Source organism: Artemia franciscana, unplaced genomic scaffold (genome assembly GCF_032884065.1).
Source record: "Artemia franciscana unplaced genomic scaffold, ASM3288406v1 Scaffold_7335, whole genome shotgun sequence".
Classification (NCBI taxonomy): Eukaryota; Metazoa; Arthropoda; class Branchiopoda; order Anostraca; family Artemiidae; genus Artemia; species Artemia franciscana.
Genome location: NW_027067439.1, coordinates 304 through 13,128, shown reverse-complemented (window position 1 = coordinate 13,128; position 12,825 = coordinate 304). Strand labels below are relative to the sequence as shown.

At 36.4% G+C, this 12,825-nt stretch overlaps 1 long non-coding RNA gene across 1 annotated transcript; it reads right to left on the bottom strand.

Annotated features, from left to right (window-relative positions):
• Positions 1 to 33: 33 nt before the first annotated feature.
• Positions 34 to 12,236, bottom strand: LOC136043576 (uncharacterized). The gene is made up of 3 exons (XR_010621654.1): positions 12,040 to 12,236; positions 5,153 to 5,354; positions 34 to 353 (listed from the first exon to the last, which is right to left on the bottom strand). It is a non-coding gene; the product is annotated as an uncharacterized LOC136043576 (long non-coding RNA).
• Positions 12,237 to 12,825: the final 589 nt, after the last annotated feature.

The window sequence follows — 12,825 nt, the reverse complement described above, 5'->3', positions numbered from 1 at the left end:
GGAGCATCTACTGTTCAAATTACTCACCTTGGCTGTTTTAGCTTCTCCCACAGTTGTTGCCTTTTTTGGGGATTCCTGTAGTAGTAATAAATGAAGCCTATCAAAATTACGACTGGGATTAGACCAAAAAACATGTAAATGATTGTCTGCATAGTTTTTGATCCAGCTGGATTCATTGCTGGGCCACTGTCTTCACTGCCACCAAAACCTGGATAGTCACAGTATGGTGGAGCATATCCAAAGTTACAATGGCATCTGCCGTTGCTGTTACATATACCATTGCCATGACAGTCGAACGGACACCCGGTGCCGATTACAGAGGAGACTGCAGTGCACTTTTGATTGAGGCACATCTAAAAGAGACATTTACTTATATTCGAATACAATTATACCCCAATTAATCATATTCTAATTCGGTAGTCCGATTTCTGCTATTTGCATACGATTCGTATTTAACCCGCTGTACCTATTTTCATTACTGTATATTTTTGCTTCATTTGCCACGACCTTCTCATAATGAGGAAACTATTTCCAAATATAGAACTACTCTCATTATGTCGTTTGGCAAATTATCGAACAAGCTGTCCGACAATGACTTTTTTTTTCTTCTTTTTTTAGGTCTAATTACAGTTCAATCAGGCTCACGAAGAGTTATAATGTTTGTTGTTTAATTTCCTTTTTTCATCCTTTTGCCGCAATTTATTTAATGTTTCTTGTTTGTTTGTTTTTGTTTGTCTTTCTTTTTTGTTGTCCCTTTTCTTTTTCGTTACTGCGCTATATTTTACAAGTTCATAAATTGGGTAAAAAAATACAAACAAAACCATTCTCTTCCGTGAGCATCTCGATTCGTTAAAAAAAGAAAAATAATTAGTTCGTAGAAATTGCACTATCAGTTACAAGGTTAAATGAAAAACAATTACTATAAAATATACAGGGTTTTGAATAGGAGTTTGAATAATTACAACTACAAATAAAGTATATTTTGAGAATGCTTCTGACCAGACAAATGGTCTCATTTCTTTATGAAATTTTTCGTTCTTTGGAGAGGAATGGGCTTCAGACCAATCAGTGCCCTTCCCCAAGTATTACCTGAACATAGAGTTTCCATAGTTCATTGTGCTTTTTCTTGCCTTCCACCATTGGGAAGAAGCGCGTAGTTTTATTTACACTGGGCTTCATTTACCAGAAGAAGGTAGTTTTTATTCACAGTTAAACCGTTAACCTTTCATATTAATCGCCATCGTCACTTGCAGATCTAACAAGACAAAAATATCAGCTTTTTAACAGACGTGAAAAGAAGCGGGACATCTGTAATGGTAATAATTCCATAAAAGTCGAAAGGTTTGCAGCCTTGTTCTTCTCTATATATGCAGTAGAGACTTGGGATCTAAAAAAAAAGAAAAAGGCAAAAGAATCATCTTGTTTGAATACGTTTGTCTTCGAAGTTACCAGTCAATTGTTTTTTTTACCTTGCAGTTTCCCGCCACAGACAGTTTTTAATATTTTCGTCCTGTGGTGGCGCAGTGGGTTTGATCTTGGCTTGGTAACACGGGACCCAGAGATCGAATCATGCTGCAGGAATGCACTGCAGGGCCGACGCAGGGACCTTAGTAGTCAAGAAGCGTCGTTAATCCGATACAATACAATACCCAAATATCTGCTTTCAAGAAGATGATGAATCCCTCCATCCAAATTGAGAGAGGCCAACACTTCGTGAAAAATGTCATCAGAGTCAATCAACGGAGGGAGGTGCTTAGGACATCGTGGTTGCAGCGGTGGCTGCAAACTAGTAAAGGACGAACCCAAAATTAATTATTTTGAAACCGAATCAGATCAATATAAAACGTACAACATTAGAATCACCATAACCAAAAGCCTTATACATTAATCTTACAGTCCTCTGGCTTGAAAAAGAGGAAAATCACTTTTTTTGCATGGGAAGCACTTATGTGTCCTCTTTTTTTCTTCTTCTAAGAAAGGATAGCCATGGAGTTGCAAATGCAGGACTATACTGGTAACTACGGGGATCCGATTGGTGAGGTAGTCCCAGAAACACCTTACGGCGTGCCTATCGACAGATTAAGAAACCTCTACGTTTTACTCCCTCCTACAAAGGAAGGTGTAACTCCCTCCTTACTCCTACTTAGCTGCATGACTAAATCAGTGGATTGATTTTCGGCTCTTTCTTGATGCCTTGTAGTGCAGACAGAACTGTGGTTTATGGTTAAGGATGCAATTAGATATTATGGAGTAAACATGACACAGCACATACAGATACTTTTCATAGGTCACTTTTCGTACCAGATTAATTTCTTCCCTAAATTAGTTTGGTAAAAGAAGTAACTGTGATGACCTGACTGTTAATGGTGCTTTAACTTACATGGCGGAAAATGTTTAGCCTAGGCACTAAAACAATCTAATCCAAGAGAAGTTCATAATCTACGTGTCAAATGAAAATTGGCAAAAAAAAATCTCACAACATTTGTTCTAGCCTGTATTATTCTTGCAAAAATTGCATGTTAGCTAAGATAATAATATGAGATATTCATTTCGAAATTCCTATCACAAGCCCAAAAGGGCCAAATTCGCATTTCGGAGTCATATCAGCAAAAACAAAATCATAAAAAAGCACAACAATTATAAACTAGCAAACAATACCAAAACCACAATATCAGAATGACGAACCATTTCCTGGTCAAAAATATCAAACTACAAAATGTCCGCTAGTTAAAAAGGTAAAAACTGAAAAAACGAAAAAAAAAGAAATAATATATATTAAAAAGGCTTATAAAGGTACATATAAAAAGGGGAAGACAAAACAAGGGAACGAACATAAAATTTGGGTATCACCAGAACCAGATAATAAAAAAGAAAACTAGCTATTCATTTTATCAGTAATCTAGGGGACAAAGATTTTTTGTCATATCTGGAGGTAAAGCAACGAATGAGAGACAAGTTAGGAACGGGTTCAGAAACAGTCCGTTGCGGGCAGGCGCTGTCTGGGTGGGGAGTGTCTTTTGCAGAAACTATGTTCCGTGCGTTCTGCAATTTCTTCAAAAAATTGCACAACGTACACCTCCTGTGTTCAAGTATTTCCAACCTGGCCTTTTTTAGAAGTTGCAAGAATGGAACATTGGCTTCTTTGAGAATGATTCAGAGCTCTTTTTTGAATGGATTCGATTTTTCCTCTTCTTCAAGGGATGTCGAACTGAACAAGCATATTCAAGATGTGGGCAAACAAAGGAAGCATAAACCCTTAAAGAATGGGAGGAGTGACGCTAAATTTTAAGGAGTGAAGTGGACCCATTAGCTCTATGAACAATATCTTTAATATGGATATCTCACTTTATATTAGAAGAAATATGACCCCAAGTAACTTAAAGGAGGACACAGAAATATCTGGGGGGATAGTGTTGAAAAAATGAAGTGAGGTTTTAATGAAACATATTGGCATTATCATGGATTTAGAGGGGTTTACTTTCCTGTCTAAATCCACAGCGTCGTCTGCAATGTCATTGAGGATGCTCATAGTTACTTAATAAATTTCTGTAGCAGATTTCAACAACCTTTAGGTCATCCATAAATTCTATCTGTCAGGAAATTCCTTAGCAAGGCTATTAATAATAACTGAAAAAGGAGGGGACCTAGGAGAGTACCTTGGGGCACTCCATTGTGGACAGGGAGGGGACTGGAACAACAATTCTGATATTTGACTACCTGGGATCTACCTGATAAGAAGAAGGCATCCATTTAAACCAGGAAAGTTTCTCAACTAATATATTGTAATCAAATGCTTTCTACAGACCAATGGAAATTAAATTGAATTTAGCCAGCAATTAGGTTTTTCGGAATTTTCCCAATTGAGTCGATAAGAAAAACAAGGTAGCGGGAAATAGAAGTGGATTTAACGTTACCGAACTGCATCAGGTCAGTAACAGATACAATTTTTTCTTTTAGCCAATCTGCAAAAAATCATTCATATAAGTTTCGGGAATAAGGGAGTGAGACAAATAGGACAAACCCCTTCAAAACCAGACTTTCCCTCTTTCTTATATAAGGGGGTTATGTTGCCATATTTGAGAAAATTGGTCAGACTCAGTGACCCCATTGAAAAGAACAGACAAAGGCTTTGAAAGGAAGTCACTGAAAGCACTAATAAGAGGAAATGGGATATCTAAAGGGCGAAAACTTGTTTTTCTTAGTTTCCCAATTCTTCTTTCGATCTCAGACGGAGAGATGGAGGGAAAGAAGGTAAAGGAAAGAATGTTACAAAAAAAAGAATTTGTATTACTAAGCGTGCTCAAAACGACGACTATTTTTTAGGGTAGCAACATAGTAAGAACATTTAGGATTGTAAAATACCAGAAGATGAATGATTTTTGAGAACATTCGACAGATGAAAGATGAAAACATTCGACAGGCATTCAAAAGCTGATCAAAACATAATTCTAAAACTATTGATCCCAAGAAATTATATCAATAAGAGAAAAGTTATTTTCCATTATCACTCTTCGCCTTTTTTTGGAGTGGGCTGGCTTTTGGGCAAGGTTCTGGCTGAAATATTCGTCCAAATCCAAAATCTATTAGAAACAGTTTGTTTTTTCAAATATCTTTTGGCATGCAAAGTAACCTCAACAAATATAAGTGATCATAATGTCTTGTCAAGAACGAGAAATGTACGGTCCGGTATTGAAAAAGCCCAGCCAAGTTTATCAACTCGGTAGTTTCACGCAGCTGGCAACTCCCATCCCACCAACATTACCCAACACTGAGTCAATGCCAGCTCAAGCTTGAAGCCTGGGGAGAATATAGGCGAATATTGTCAGGTGACAGTGCAACTGTTAGCAGCTTGACTGTACCAATTGCTCCACACGGGTGTGACATTTAGGGTCTAAGAACAAGGAACGAGCACAATTTACTTGAATTTCGGAATTGGAACTAATTTGTCTTCCAAATAATCATACTTAAATGAACTGTCAAGGGACTCCGATCATAAGCAGGACCATGCAAGAGATGGATTAGAAACATTGACTGGCAGCCCAACACTCATCTACGACGAGCATCGCACGACAAGTTATCATATGAGCCTCATGTTCAAATCCTGCAAGCCCCCTCGGAGATTTATGAGACTCTAATAAATGAAACAACTTACTTTATTTTCTCCACATTTGGCCCCATTTGGCACAAGCCCAGGGTCTCGGTCGCTCAGTCCTAAGTCAATGCTAGCTGTCCGACAAGGAACAATTTCTCCTTGGAGATTGAAGAAGGAATGACCCTGCACAGAAACAGACTCCATTCCAAATTCCAAACGTTCATTAAGATGAGCGCAATGAAGAGCTCCACATAATATATTCCTGAAAACAAAAGCAATGATTAAGAGGACCAATGGAGAAGTGCATGAAAAATAAAACCCCCCAAATTTATGTAAACAGCAACGAGCTTCAGGGAAAAATATTCTTCAAGATGGATAGAATGAAAACGACGAATGGATTCGTCAAGATGGATAGATGGCACTTCAAGATGGATAAAAGAGATGTTTGAGTTTCAGATTGTAACGCTCGATTGACAATTTCTTCTGAGTGTCAAAAACTTGGTCAGGCTTCAGAAATTATTAAAGGGATGAAAATTTGATGCAATGAAAAGAAAAGAAAAAGGGAACGAAACCAAGTTTTTTTCTCTTCTCGACTTTACTAAATGGTAAGTGGGATAAAGATTTGCACAGTGTGCTTCTAACGATAAACCATAATGTTGAGGAACCTTAACCCATTTTTCGGCTCACCTTACGTTTCTTTTCATTTTTTAACTCTATCCAAATTTACTTCACAAGTAATTCAGAAGAAGAATAAAACATTGCTTTTTTCATTGTTTTCAAAAGGAATACCGTTTAAGAAATTTAAAAAAAAGTGCTTAATAGAGAGTATTCAGTCGATATACAGAACTACAGTATAAAAGAGCCGCACATGAGGACAATTTTTAGATCGACATACGGTGAGACAAGAAAACAAGCACAAGCGTCAACAGCCTAACAACTTCAAAGTTGACATTTCTATAGTTGGAGATGTGTTTTTTGATAAGACATCATTACTCAATTACATTATAACAACGTACTAGCAGAGTTTCCGTATAACATTTCAGAGTTCCAGAAATATATGTTTTGTATGATTTGTAGTTTTAGTAAAAGTGTTTTGAAATTAAACCTAAAATTGCTGAACGATTCGGGCATTCTGCCCTTGTATGACGCCACTGCCGGTCGAGTTCTTTTTTTTATTTTTATTTTTTTCAGTTGCCATTTTCGAACTTTATGTTGTCTATAGCAATGCTTGTGGTCTCAAGGTTATTTCAAAATAAATCAAAAATTCTTGTTTCTAGCATGAATAGCTCAGCACCTACTTAAAAGTAAAGTTGTGGTCTATATACACAAATCCAAAATACTCAATTTTGGACAAAAGACTTGGGCAACCTTCCTGAGACTTTTTAAATTTAAATTAATTTATTTTATTTATTTATATTTTATGACTTTATATTATTTTATCACATATATGTTTTATTATATTTATTATTTATTATTTTCTTTATTAAATTTTAAATTTAACTTTAAATTCTTGGTCAACCTTCCTGAGATTCTAGGCGGGCGTGACTTGCTCAAAGATATCAAGCAATTATTGGTCCAATAAGAGGCACACTTACTCCCGCTGTTTACCCGTGCCATTTAACCAAACACTTGGAAAACTATAGGTTCTATGACTATGACCTACCCTAGGAATGACGCTTGGAGGGATAATAGATAGACATATCTATTAACAAATGAGCTAACATCATTTTTATACAATCCTAATAAGAGGAGGTTAATGCCAGATTTATCTCTCACTCAATTGGACTATATGTCTTGGCTTTTTCTACAATTAGCCATGGTTTGCTACCCACAACTATTCGACTTTAATTCAATTTATTTAATTATGTTCATTTATTTATATTTTATTATTTTACGTTATTTTATTTTATATATTTTATTATATTTATTACAACTATTCGAATTAAAATCGAATAGTTGTGGGCATCAAGTCATGGCTAATTGTAGAAAAAGCCAAGACAGATAGTCCAATTGAGTGAGAGGCAAATCTGGCATTAACTCCCCCCCCCCCTTATTAGGATTGTATAAAAAATGATATTAGTTCATTCGTTAATAGATAAGTATATCTATTACATATACACTCGATAAAAGTTACTACGTCATCTATTTCTTTAAATTTCAAATTTCTTCCAATAGCTTAACCGATTTCCAAACATCAATATTCCAAGTACCAATTAAGCAATAAAACAACACAACCACTTAGAATCTTAACTTGCCCTTCCTCAAATACAAAAGGTAGCCCACTTGAATAACTGTGGTCCGTAGCTCCCCGGGGAGTCGATTGGTTGTCACAAGGGCGATACGAAATATTCGATTAAATAATTCGGCTAATTTGTCGGAATTCCCAATTCTCGAAATTCTTTGAATAAAAACACATGTGTTTTCTGAAAATAACTACAGCTAAGGAAGGTGGAAATAAATGAAGATAGTATCAGCAATTGTTTTACCTTACACCAGTTTGTAACCTCCAATAAAATTAATTAGTCTGGCAATACGAAATCTTTTTTTGAAGATAACCTATCACTGCTTCTCAAATGCTTCTGAAAACACTTTAAAAGCAGATATTATTGAGAAATTTATTTACTATGATCAAGACTTACTTAGAGCCAAGACCCCATAGATTTACTTCTTTAGAAGAAGAACCCCTTTTTGAGTTGCCTAGTGATAATACATTGAAGACAACATTTTGTAGCATAGAACTTTCTGAGTTCTAGATATCAGCAAAAGAAGAATATCCACTGCTAAGTGGTAAGGCTCAAAGAATATTAATATCATTATGTAATGTTCTATTTGTGTGAAGCTGGCTTTCGGTTATCGCGGTAGTAAAAGGTTAGAATCGCTCAAAAATTAACGTTGAATAAGAAATGAAGGCAGAGCCATTCCTAGAGTTGGTGGTGCCCGGGGAATAAGTAATTACAGCGTTTTTTCCCGACTCAAATATAAGCAAAAAATCAAAATCAAAATGAAATTTTTATCAAAGTCGGCAACCCCTCTAGTCACGGCACCCGAGGCAGCCACCCCAGATACCCCCCCCCCCCGTCCCCGTTAAACGGTTCTGAATGAAGGTTGCAATATTCAACTTTATTCCGGGATTTGAGAAGTTGTGTAGTGAACAACAAGTCCAATTCCTCTAACTAACAATTCTAATAATGTCAAACATTGAGTGATGCTCAGTAAATTGTTCCTGAATTTAAGTTTGTGTTTAATCTATTTTTAAATTAGTCTAACTACATTAAAGTGCACTTCAACTGTATGTCAAACCAATATTGAATACATTGCTCCATCACCAGCGGCTGGAATTAATACCATGGTGGCTGTCCAGACTCTATTTAGATACTACGGAAATAGTAAAAATTTTATATTTTATACTATCCGAAGGAAAATAGAATCCGTTTTTTTTTCATTTTTCTGTTAAATAAATAATCACTTTGAAAGGTAAGTTTTAGAATTACTATATCGGATTAACGACGCTTCTAGACTACTAAAGTCCCTGCGTCGGCCCTGCAGTGCATTCCTGCAGCATGATTCGATCTCTGGGTCCCGTATTACCAAGCTAGGGTCAAAGCCACTGCGGCACCACAGGACTAAGTTTTAGAATTTCATAAGAAGGTCAAAATCTTTGAAAAAATGTGACGCATAGATGGATCTACTGAAGACTGTTGTTTTTAGGGAGCCAAAACCCGAAATAGATTGAGAACTTCTCGACTTTGACAGCTTTGCAAACTCTTGCCTGGCAACCTAGCTTGGCCGAAATTTATGATACAAAAGACTGTATTTCTGCCATTTTGATGAATCGATACTGAGCCCCTCCTCTCTCTGACAGACCTCTACATTTCTAATTTAACTTTCTTTGGGGTTTAGTCAAGTCACTACAACAACCGTATCTCAATTTTTTCTTACCACTTCTATCAACTTGTCCGCAAGGAAGAAATTAGCGAATCGTACAGTCAAAATACAGAAAACTTTTCTCAACACGTTATCACCTCTTCCTCCATCCTAGTATTTCAATTTGTCAAAACACTCCATAAAAGTTACTACGTCATCCATCTCTTTAAATTTCGAATTTCTTCCAATAGCTTAACCGATTTCCGAACATCAATATTCCGGGTACCAAAATGTTTTTAAGCAATAAAACAACCCTTAAAATCTTTACTTGCCCTTCCTCAAATACGAAAGGTGGCCGAAATACCTTTTATAATTGTTAGTCTTCTCATATTCTTTTTCCTACATTGAATTAATTATTACAGTGTATCAAGCGAAAATTATAAGAAAATTGAACGTGGAATTCCTACAACCTAGGAATAATATATTGAGCTCTCAACAGTTGATCAATGTGAAAAGCCACAAATACAGTTGTGTTTCACATAGTGTGTTAGACCTGTATATGCAGAAATGGTGGTCTTGGCTTACACAACTATGCCCTATGTGGTTGGCTCCTAATATAATTACCATTACTGGTTTGTTTATTAATGTAGGTACCACTCTTATTCTTATAGCATACTCACCTAATGGTAAACAAGAGGCACCTAGATGGAGCTACCTATTAAGTGCGTTGGGTCTATTCATATACCAAAGCTTAGACGCCATAGATGGGAGGCAAGCCCGTAGAACTAAATCGTCTTCACCCCTAGGTTAACTCTTTGACCATGGCTGTGACTCGGTCTCCGTTGTTTGTGTTAGACTTTCTGCGTGTCTTGCCATTCAACTAGGTTATCATCCTTGGTTAATGCTTCTTCAAATCTTATTTGCTGTTACGATATTTTACGGTGCCCACTGGGAAGCATATGCTACAGGGACACTAATATTTGGAAACTTTGGCCCCACGGAAGCTCAGTTCATGGTCATGGCAGTACATTAACATCAGCTATACTCGGTCAACCCGTCTGGTCTCTCACATTTTTCAGTGATGTTTTATCATTACGTCTGATGGGTAGTGTACTTACCCATATAATACATGCCATCATTTTTTTTTTCACAACTTTATTCAATCCTATTCAAAGGGTCTGGTAAAAACAGATCTACTATGGCTAAAACCAATGTTTTATCTCCCGCTTTACCCATTTGCATGGCCAGTTTTTTTGCTTATGTAATTGCTGCTAAGTCTCCAGAACTATATGAAAGCCAATGTGCTTTATATTTGCTAGCTTTTGGAATGGTCACAGCTAAATTCACTATTAAGCTTGTGATTGCAAATATGTCCAAAAGTGAATTCAATTGCTTGGATTCATTGATGATTGGGCCACTTTTTATCCTACTTAATCAGTATTTTGACAAGCTCATCCCGGAGTACTTTTTTCTTCCGTGCTGTATGATTTGGATTATTTTTGATTTTATATTATACTCCATAAGGATCTGTCACGAGCTGTGCACATACTTAAATATTGATATATTTAAAATCAAATCGACAGACGTTCCAAAGAAATGAAGCCTTCTAAAGACAACCCCTGATTGTAAGATTATCAAGGGGGAACGACTGTAATTCACAATCCAACTCCTGGCAATCAGAAAAAATGGTGTTTCAAAAAAATTGTAGAATGGTGAAAAAGCGAAATGAAACCATCAGTTACTTCCATATACAATAAGAACTAAATATTAACTACTATTAGTTGCTCTCAGTTTTTTGTTCCATTACAAAAGAAAAAAGAAAAAAAGAGGACTAGACTTCAGAAAAGTATACATTAGCAAAAAAAGGACCTGCGCAATTAGCTGACCGGCCTATTTTAAAATGACCGTAAAGCATGTAACAGTATTAGGTCTCCTCCTGACCAAGTAATAGAGGCTTGTTTACCTTCCCCGGATTTCTCCAGGTACCCATTTAGAGCTGGGTCGACTCTGGCTAAGCTTACAGAGTCACGCCACTGACCCCCGTCCCAAACTGAAGAATTGGGTACACTGGGACTCGAACCCGCGTCCTCTGAGACAAAGGATCCCGAATTCAGCGCACCAATCCACTCGGCCAGGACGGCTATCATTACTCAATTTGCAACGTACAATTTCAGTTCCTTTCTGGTACTCAAAGAATATAGATGTTAGCGTTTTGATAACTAAATATGCTTACCTTTCCCTCTGAACTTTTTGGGGTTTTGATGCTATTAGGTAACATTGATACTGTAAGATATATTGTCTATCAGTTGATCCAGACAAGAATTCTGAATGTGTTCATTTCTTCCTTTTTCTGCTTTTAGTGTTTTCTCTACTCCTCTATGTACCGAGTTGTATACTGACTAATAAACAAAAACTGCAAGCTAATAAAAACATTAAGTCGTTTGAGGCACACCCAGGCGAAAATGTCGCATCCAATCTACCATGTATAGAGCTTATTAAATTGTATATCTTGTGAATCCAACTGCAAAATCTACGGAGACTTGGTGTTTTATAGTTTCAATGCAGCCAGGCTTAGCATGTTCTGAATTCCTCACTGTCATATATGGGCTGTTTAGTCAAGCTTTAATTCAAACTTTCTGGGTTCCGAGGAGACATCCAAATCATAAGAATAGCACTTATCAGACATATTTCATAAAAACGAGGGAGGAATAATCTGAGTCAGCTCATCTTTTGATTAAAGCTTTGGGGCTTTTGAAGAATCTTAATTTACGAAATGAGCCCTGTCTCACAGCACTAGAGAAAGGCGACCACATGAAGCCAGGACTTCTGACTAGATTTGCCTTTTTCAATCTTTAAAATAGAATCACCATAAAGTTTTTAGTTAGGGGCCGCTCTATAAAATGACAACTTTTTCCATTGCTCTTTGAACACTGAAGCATGGAATTGGCTAGAACTCACAGCTGTCAGCTCCTCAGGGTTACAAGAGTTCCTCTTTGATATAAACAAGCCTAGAAAAGATTTGAAAACTAGCGCTCAAATACATAATCTCTATCCCTAAAAATAAGAAGTTACGAGCTACTTACTCAAAAGAACATTTAGAATAGTTCTGTGACGGTCTGTGAAAGCCACAGTGACCTGTCTTGTTTCCATGAAGATTTTGTTTATAACAAATCGGTTCTGAACTTTTCCCAGAGCTTCCCCATAATAGCTGACACTGATCAGTGCGTGTGCTACATTTTCCTTGATAACAATATGCCTAAAAAAAGAAGAAAATAAATCAAATGGATTCAACAAAGAACTTTCATATGTCGGTAATATGTTATTTTATTCGTGTCCAAAAAGAGTATCTAAGAAATTTTTCTCAAAATCTCATAAAATTTAGATAGTACATCTAATTATCTCATCTAAGGGAAACAAACAGCTAAGAAGCTCTAGCTAGAATCATGATTAACTTAGGCAATCAGAGCATAAAATCACTACATCGCTCATTTTAACACTGGCTGACCAATCTTCTTTTTTTAGATTACTCAATAGGTTTTAGTATTTACAAAAAAAAAATACTTTTTTTCATATTGTAAAATTTAGCGTTTAAGATACCCACGGTTGTATCCACCAAGGGCTTTTTTTTAAATGAACAAGAGCTAAGAGCTCATATGACGCTTGTGACGAGGCGAGAAGAGCTAAGAGCCAAGAGATCATATGGTATGAGCTCTAACAAAATTCTATAAATCAATAGATTGATTTAAAAAGGAAAACAAGAGGCTTAATGCCGGTCAGGATTTAAAATGAGAGCTCTGAGTCACGATGTCCTTCTAAATATCAAAATTCATTAAGATCCGATCACCCACTCGTAAGTTATAAATACCTAA